General features: G+C 41.3%; 1 protein-coding gene across 1 annotated transcript in view; it reads right to left on the bottom strand.

Annotated features, from left to right (window-relative positions):
* Positions 1 to 2,159, bottom strand: part of MOB1A (MOB kinase activator 1A) — a 27,197-nt gene that overhangs the window by 7,952 nt on the left and 17,086 nt on the right. The gene's annotated exons all lie outside the window — the stretch shown is intronic.

The raw sequence follows: 2,159 nt of genomic DNA, 5'->3' as shown, positions 1-2,159 counted from the left end.
AAAAAAAACATAAAATGCTTAGTATAAACTTAAAGGATTAACATAAAACACAGAATTTTACAAGAGGAAATAACACTTAAATGAACAAATGAATGAATGACATCTTTTTCTTACCTAGGAAGATCCAGTATTGTAAAGAAAATTAAGAATCCCTATATTAGGGCAGCGCCTGTGGCTCAAAGGATTAGGGCACTGGCCCCATATGCCAGAGGTGGTGGGTTCAAACCCAGCCCCAGCCAAAAACTGTAAAAAAAATAAAAAAAAAAAGAAAAGAAAAGAAAAAAAAAATCCCTATATTAGGTTTGGTGCCCATTGCACAGTGGTTATAGCACCAGCCACATACAAGGAAGCTGGTGGGTTCCAACCCAGCCCAGGCCAGCTAAGCAACAATGACAACTGCAACAGATAAATAGCTGGGCATTGTGGCAGGCTCCTGTAGTCCCAGCTATTCGGGAGGCGGAGGCAAGAGAATTGATTAAGCCCAAGAATTTGAGGTTGCTGTGAGCATGACGCCCCAGCACTCTATGGGAGGGTGACATAGTAAAATTCTGTCTTCCAAAAAACAAAAAAGAATCCCGATATTAATCTACAAAAATTCAATGAAGACAACATAAAAATCTAAGATTTTTTCTACCTTTACAAAATGATTTTATGTTCTTAGGAAGAACAAGTATCCCAGAATAGCTGTGACTATTCTGAAAAAGAAGAGCAAGGAAGGGAGACTGCCCTACAAAATAGTAAAAGATGGCTAAAGTAACTTAAACAGTATAGCATTTCCATAAGAACAGATAAAGAGATTTAAAAACCCCAAATATATGGCAATTTATTGTACACATAAGACAATCAGAGGAGAAAAGACAAATGTGTTTAATAAGTAGTACTGGGACAAACTGTTAGAATTTGTATTTGGAAAAAAACTTAAAGTAGCATTCAGGAAAAAACAGCAAGGTGTGTAGCACTTTGGAAAGCTGAGGCAGGGGATCACTTGAGGCCAGGAGTTTGAGACCCCTGGCTAACACAGTGAGAGCCAGTCTTTAAAAAACACTTAGGCAGGCATGGTGGGCTGCACTTACAGTCCTAGCTACTCAGGAGCTGAGGTGGGAGGACAGATTAAGCCTAGGAATTGGAAGCTACAGTGAGCTATGATTACACCATGGTACTCTAGTTCATACAAGCAACCTACCCAAGCCCTGTCTCTTAAATTTATTTTAATTTTTAAAATTTTACTTATTTTTATTTATTTATTTTTTGTAGAGACAGAGTCTCATTTTATCGCCCTCAGTAGAGTGCCGTGGCATCACACAGTTACAGCAACCTCCAACTCCTGGGCTTAGGTGATTTTCTTGCCTCAGCCTCCCTAGTGCTGGGATTACAGGTGCCCACCACAACACTCGGCTATTTTTTTGTTGCAGTTTGGCTGGGGCCAGGTTTGAACCCACTGCCCTTGGTATAGAGGGCCAGCATCCTAGCCACAGGCACTGCCATTATTATTATTATTATTATTATTATTATTTGAGACAGATTCTTACTGTTACCAAGACTGGCTAGCTCACAGCAACCTCAAATTCCTACAGTGATCCTCAGCCTCTCAAGTAGCTGAAACTACAAATGCTCACACATCACCCAGCTAATATCTCCACTTTTAATAGATAGGGTCTCACTCTTCCTCAGGCTGATCTTAAACTCCTGAGCCCAAGAGATCCACCCACCTTGGCTTTCCAGAGTGCTAGGATTACAAGTGTGCTACAAACAAACAAATAAAAAATAATCCCAACAGCCAAAGACTTAAATGTAAACATGAATAAAAGTTTTTATAATTTTGATGGAGAGAAAGCCTTTCTAATCATTGCATTATAACTCAAGTCATGCCAGATGTGGTGGCTCATGCTTATAATCCTAGCACTCTGGGAGGCTGATGTGGGAGGCTCCTTGAGCTCAAGAGTTCCATACCAGCCTGAGCAAGAAGCTAGATTCCAGCTTGGCACCTGTGGCTCAAGTGGCTAAGGCGCCAGCCACATAGGTGGTGGGTTCAAATCCAACCTGGGCTGCCAAAACGATGACGGCTTCAACCAAAAAATAGCTGGGCGTTGAAGGTTGCTGTGAGCTATGATGCCACAGCACTCTACCCAGGGGGATAGCTTGAGGCTCTGTCTCAAAAA

The sequence above is a fragment of the Otolemur garnettii genome, unplaced genomic scaffold (genome assembly GCF_000181295.1).
Source record: "Otolemur garnettii isolate 467f Iridium unplaced genomic scaffold, OtoGar3 scaffold00068, whole genome shotgun sequence".
Lineage (NCBI taxonomy): Eukaryota > Metazoa > Chordata > Mammalia > Primates > Galagidae > Otolemur > Otolemur garnettii.
This window is presented reverse-complemented; position numbering and strand designations above follow the sequence as displayed.